Genomic DNA, 6,000 nt, shown 5'->3' on the forward strand with positions numbered 1-6,000 from the left:
CGATAAAACTTTAGTAGTAGAAGTAATGCTCCGAGAGTGCAAGCAGTGGGGATTCCGCTTTCCTATTGCTTTTTTGAGATCTTGGTAGCTAACCGTTCCAAGTATTCTCTCTGTGTACATATGAAGAATAAAAGAGCATCGCCTGCGGGGGGTGATGTAAAAACATCCGACTAGAGGGATATACTTATTCATTGATCGTTGAATGTGATTTTTTACCGTCCCTGGTCATGACTGTATCCTCAGCTTAGGCATGCAACTCGCACGCGGGTGTATCATTTCAGTGAAAATGCCATCACTGCACGGAGGTGTACTATAGACAACAATGCGAGTGTAGACCACAAAACGAGCTGACAACGCTCGGCATCATGCTGCTCTACTGGCTTAGGAAGCTAGTAAGCCGCATGCGGTAGTTAATCTCAATTGAGTAGCTTAACCGTTTCTCAACGCGTGACTACTTTCGGTAGTCTCTATCGCTTTTAAACTTTTTGAAATACTCATAACATTGCGATTTGCGAGTGTACGTTCGCCGTAAGCTTCCAGCAACGTTCTGCACGAAGTTCGGGAATAGTTGTCTTAGATGTCGAGAAGGCGTACGACTCCGTTTGGCAGGAAGTCATTTTACATAAGATGCTCCAAGGAGACCTTCCTCTGTTCATCCTAAAAATCATGCGTTACTTTTTGATGAACCGCTCATTCCATTTTGTAGATAACGGCCAATCATCAGACTCAAAAACCGAGTCCTTCGGAGTTCCACAAGCGGCTGTTCTTAGCTCCACTCTGTACAACATCTTCACAACTGACCTTGTGATGTCAGATGATATTCAGTATTTCCTGTTCGCCGACGACACCGGCTTCATCGCTTCGGATTCAGACCCAGTGATAGTTGTCACCAAACTGCGAGCGGCTCAAAATGCTATTAAAGTCTACCAAAAGCGATTGAAAATCAAAATTAATGTTAATAAAACCTCAAGCAACATTCTTCACGCGGAAACCGAGCTCACGGAACCTGCCTCGCAGTCAGATCACCGCATGTGGGCAACAAGTTGTTCGGATAACATGAAGTATCTATGTCTAACCTTGGATCGTAAATCGAATTTTGCCACCCATATAAAGAACGCACAGAGTAAATCCGACAAGCTCCCAAGAACCCTCTATCCGCTCATTAAAAGGTGCTCGCGTTTTGACAAAAGCTCAAAGTTGTTGCTGTACAAAACGGCATTCATGCTATCAATGACGTATGGATTTCCTGCTCAGCATGACTGTGCTGCTTCACACAGGAAAAAGCTACAAGTGAAGCGGCTTCTGAAAATAATGTTAAATTTGGACCCATTCCATCCAACCAAGGACGTCAACATGATTGCAGATATAGAAGAAATCGACGAGTGGTTTCAGTGAATACTTCCTGAATTCTGGACTAGATGCACCACGTAAGCAAACCCATTGCTGGAGCGCTTAGCGTCATAAAACTGTGATCTGAGGAAAACAAATTTATGTTTTCCCCATACTATCCCCAGACTCTCATGCGCATCGGCTCTGTTCTGATGCAACAAGTTCCTAGCTTTGTTGACGGTTTTGACCGAGAGTCAAGAAACGATTTTTCATAAACGGTCATTCTCGCGTTGTTTCATTTTTATCGCTGCAACTGTGTGTATCTGTTAGAGACGTTGTTGAATGGCGATGCACGGAAGACGCCTCAAGTTGAATACTCAGTGCAATGCGCCCATTGATATCATGAAACAAATGACCAACATATGACCAATTAGTACAGGGTTTTCCATTTCGGGCTTCCGAAAGTATACAGCCCTGCGCTGACAACCGTTTGACATAGCTGTCAACCAAAGCGTCATATCGTTAGTTGAATGTCTGCCATTTTACAATATGGATCGTTTTAGCATCGCACAACGTGTTAATTTTGTTAAATTATACTATAAAAATGATGAAAAACCGGCAAATGTTTTTCGAGCATTACGGACGGATTTTGGTCGTCATGGACGGCCTACAGAGCACACAATCGCTAATGTAGTGCGTAAATTCGAACAAACTGGATCCGTAGCGGATATTGTGAAACCTGTGCATCATCCTAATGTGCGTTCAGCCGAAAATATTGCTGCTGTTGCTGCCAGTGTGGAGGATGACCCGAATGTTTTGATTCCACGGCGTGCTCAGCAATTGGGCTTGTCAAACACATCATTGTGGCGAATTTTGCATTTGGACTTGCACCTACATCCATATAAAGTCCAACTGGTACAAAAATTAGAGCGTGGTGACCATGGAATGCGTCGGGCATACGTCGATTGGGTGAACGAACGAACAGCAGAAAAATGCTGAATTTTCGCATCAAATTTTCTTCAGCGATGAGGCACATTTCGAGCTCGGTGGCTATGTGAACACCCAAAATTTCCGTATATGGGCCACAGAAAATCCACACGTGATTGTTGAGAGGCCATTGCATTCCCCGAAAGTCACTGTTTGGTGCGCATTATGGTCTGGTGGAGTCATCGGGCCGTATTTCTTTGAAAATGAGGACGGCGAGACGGTAACTGTGAATGGTGGGCGCTATAGCCGCATGTTAACCGATTTTTTTTGCCACAAATTGAAGATATGGATCAGATGACATGTGGTTTCAGCAGGACGGCGCCACGTGCCACACAACACGACCGAACATGGCCATATTGCGAACAAAATTTAAGGGACGCTTAATTTCGCGTTTTGGTGATGCCAATTGGTCGTCCAGATCATGCGATTTGAACCCGCTAGACTTTTTTTTGTGGGGTTATGCGAAAGACCGTGTCTATGCCAACTCTCCGTAAACTCTTGAACATTTGAAAGACAACATTCGTGAAGTTATGACCGAGATACCGCCCCATATGTGCCGAAAAGTCATCGAAAATTACCTGTTCCGGATCAAGGTGTGCGAGGAAGCTCTAGGTGGACATTTGAATGATGTTGTATCTCACACATAATGGCATAAACCAAACTTTAATTTGAAATAAAAGTTTCATCGAAATTCGAATTCTAAGTGTGTTTTATTTCAATTTACTTTCGGAATTTAAAGTTGGAAAACCCTGTATATTGTACTCGCAAAGAATCGTTGCTTCTCGAAATGATTCTACAAACAGGCAACACGTAAGTCATTAAACCTTTTGAGGGTCCCCGGAACTTTTTACTAATGAGTTATTTTTCAAATTCCGATGTATTCGCAAATAATATCCGAAATGATAAACTAACACATTAAAAAAAAATAAGATTGCTACGTCCTAAGCGGTCGTGTCTCGGATACAACCCTCAAATTTTTTTCTCAATCTAAACTAGATTTTGAAAAACTTGTATTTTGCAAATTATGGAAAAATGCTGATGTTTCTCAACCCAGACATATCCGATGTGATATTGAAGCTATGATATCCACAGATGGGAAATTTCATACTTACCAATAAACTGAAGATGATTAAAATCGATTGTTTTATATTTCATATCAAATTGCATCAAAAAACAAAAACACAAATTATAAAATCTTCAACATTTCTATTTTCTGCTCCACGCAAGTAAAAATAGAAACCCGAATTGAAGCCCACATTTTTTTCAACGAAAATATCCACCACAAGATTTGTTGTGACTGTGCGATTTTCACAAATGAATAATGATAATGGCTGAGATAATTCGACCATTATGTTCGCCACAACTTCCCGTCCGTTTCCGATATGCTCTAGTTTTCCGGTCGAATTTTCTCTGCCCCAAATGCGGGCTACAGAATACATTGTCAAATACATACACACATACGCTCACACTGCCGTGGTCTCCACAGTCAGGTGATATTTCTTTCCTTCATGGGAGCTAGTAAAAAAAATTAGCGAGTGGTTGATGAAACGTGAACCTACATCGCGCTAATTGACGCTGGAGAGGGTCTATCACAACTGACTCCTGCTAATATCCAGAGCAGTATCATTAATCTCGCGTGGAGCTTAAACATAAGTTTGAATACCGGTTCGAGACTTCCGTTCCCGAATGGAAATAAAACACAGTGACAGAATCCCCGATGAACACAGTTGACGTGTGATGACCCCCTGCAGTGTCAACCGGAAGGGATATTTATTTCGAAGCGGCTTAAAAGATCGAAATGAAGTTATAAATTGTAAATTGGACAACGAAAAGGCTTCTGCAGATTAGAGCATAAGTCCTCGTAAATTTCACCGTTTGTTGCTCGCGGGCATTAAGGTCTCCGGTTGACGGAAGGGGAGAGCACTAATTAGCCAAAATCACAACCTTTGTTGACTTACTGCGGAAGTCATGCCTGAACGATGGTGAAATAAAATTAGGCACCCAACGTTTGCAATTGCCAACAAACATTTCGACATGCGCGATGCAGTAGCCGCTATCAGATTCGTGAAGCATTGAACCTTTTGGGGAGAAAAGCTCTTTCCTCCAAATTGAGGGAACCCATCGTCAGCTTGATCTGTAGTTGTAATTAGACTTTCCAATCGGTGGCCAACGATTACGGTTTTCATTATGCGAGCAATTCGAGCTCAAAATCATTCATGAAGGCTGGAGATGGGATTTTTGTTGTCTGTTTTGGCTCGTCATTTTCAGTGATTAGCGCATTAATGTTGATAGCTCAAACTTTGAGTCAGGCAGCGCTTCAGAGTCTTGTTTGAGATTGTGACTCAGGTCAGGTTTGGCTTCAGTTTTGATCCGATTTTTAGGCAACATAAAAAGTTCACTATGAAATTAGAAATAGTTTGCTCGAAAACACTGAGGTATAGTTCAAGAAATAAAAGCTTTGCGCAATAGAACCCATTTCAGCTACGCAGAAATCTAGCTTCTTTTCTGGTCACATAAAATCGCAAGTCAGCTTGTGTTAATTCTCCCATATATTCACAGTTCCGTAGTAATCAGCAAACTGCAACAGCAACCCAACCAAATCAAAAAGAAGTGCTACATACCGTCATACACATCGAACACGACATTTCTCGACGATTTCTCTTTTCTTTTCCAGGCTGACTAAGAAAAACAACACTCCTGTTACCACACTAATCGACTGTTGATTTATCTTCAGTTTTACGAGTCGGTTTCAGTTGAATGCTTTCATTTTCCACTTTTGAACGAATTGCGGGGTTTGCACGCTTTACTCTTGCGAGGCGTTCTGCCTCAGAGTCCCAAGTGTTTTCACTGTATTTCTTCACGATATTCACTCCATCATGTCTTGCATTCATCGGCAACTCATTTTTTTTTCAGAAATCTCCCAGCTTCTTGACCACCGATGATAATCGTTTGATCTCGGTCGGAATCAATCCGCAGGGCACTGCGTAAAACACTTCCCTTCCCTCTCGGGCGTATAATTCACTTACATTTGTCACTATCGCTAATCTTGACCCTCGGCTCATCAAACGTGACCATTGCAGGCCGCGCAATCAACACTACAATTACGCCATTGTTATTTCACTTCCCCTCCCGCACTCTTGGCGATCCCAATCAAGATGAGCACATCTTCGAATGGGCCCAATCCTGAACAACGTTTCTCCTCTAGATTGTAACAATTTCACACACTGCACGGTCTCACGCAAATACGCAGCAGAAACGCCAGCAGCAGAGAGCAACACTATAGCACCCGGATTTTCGATGAGGCAGATGCGTTGTCGTCGTCACCGTTGTCGTGCGTTAATAACTTCAAGATCCGCCGTTCACAACCAAACTCGTTCACCTCCAAAAGTCAACTGAGCCGCTGCACAGCATGGGGACTACGCGGATCCATTCGCTGTCTGGCTGGATTGGACTGTGTGTGGGGAGCGCTGGGTTGGCACCAATACCAGCGATTTCCGAGCAGCGGGCAGCGTGTTGATGCTGCTTCACGGTTTGCATGATCATGCAATTTAATTCAGCAAGCTCCACAGGTGGCAGCGATGGTTGAGTGTAGAAGCAGCGGCTGAAGCATATTGGTGGAGTAGGATTCTGGTACAGTGCAGGCGGACTGGAACATTATGCTGATTAATGAAAAATCCCGATGAA

General features: G+C 43.0%; 1 protein-coding gene across 1 annotated transcript in view; it reads right to left on the reverse strand.

Annotated features, from left to right (window-relative positions):
• The window catches only part of LOC129771940 (tyrosine kinase receptor Cad96Ca), a 57,308-nt gene extending 51,590 nt beyond the window's left edge, over positions 1-5,718 (reverse strand). The window contains exon 1 of the mRNA XM_055776090.1: positions 4,938-5,718. The gene's annotated coding sequence lies outside the window, so the exon portion shown is untranslated. The remainder of the gene's footprint in view (positions 1-4,937) is intronic.
• Positions 5,719-6,000: the final 282 nt, after the last annotated feature.

The sequence above is a fragment of the Toxorhynchites rutilus genome, chromosome 2 (genome assembly GCF_029784135.1).
Source record: "Toxorhynchites rutilus septentrionalis strain SRP chromosome 2, ASM2978413v1, whole genome shotgun sequence".
Lineage (NCBI taxonomy): Eukaryota > Metazoa > Arthropoda > Insecta > Diptera > Culicidae > Toxorhynchites > Toxorhynchites rutilus.